Below are 550 nucleotides of genomic sequence, written 5' to 3'. Positions count from 1 at the left end.
TCTGACACTTGTGTCCTCATTTGGGGTTTTTCTGGCAGAGATAATGAAATGGTCTGTCATTTCCTTTTTCAGTTCATTTTAGAGATGAGGAAACTGAGGCAGAGAGGTTTAAGTGACTTGCAGAGAACCACATAATAATTGGAGAATGAATGCGGGTTTTCCATTTCAAAGCAGCTTTGTTGCTCTCTGGAGCACTGTTGTTTCCCCTGTCTTCCCTATAGGGATAATATTTGAAGTTTTAAGGCCTAGTAGTGCAATTGAGCTACTGAAGTTGAATACATAACTTTGTGGTTCACATAGAAACCGGGGATTAGTTAGTTGAGTGAGTTTTGTGAATGTAAAAGGCAGTAAATGCTAAAGGCATTAATTCTTGGACCATGTAACTATATTTGTGATGGCCTAGGTAGAATATCACACTGAATTATGTTAGCAATCAAGTTAGTAGAATGGTTAATTTGGGCCTTTTTATTCCTTGTTAAGATTATCTGAAAGACCAGCTGTTTCTGTGACGACTCCTTACATTGTTATGTGAATGGTTTGCTTTTCCAGA

The sequence above is a fragment of the Gracilinanus agilis genome, chromosome 6, assembly GCF_016433145.1.
Source record: "Gracilinanus agilis isolate LMUSP501 chromosome 6, AgileGrace, whole genome shotgun sequence".
Lineage (NCBI taxonomy): Eukaryota > Metazoa > Chordata > Mammalia > Didelphimorphia > Didelphidae > Gracilinanus > Gracilinanus agilis.
This window is presented reverse-complemented; position numbering follows the sequence as displayed.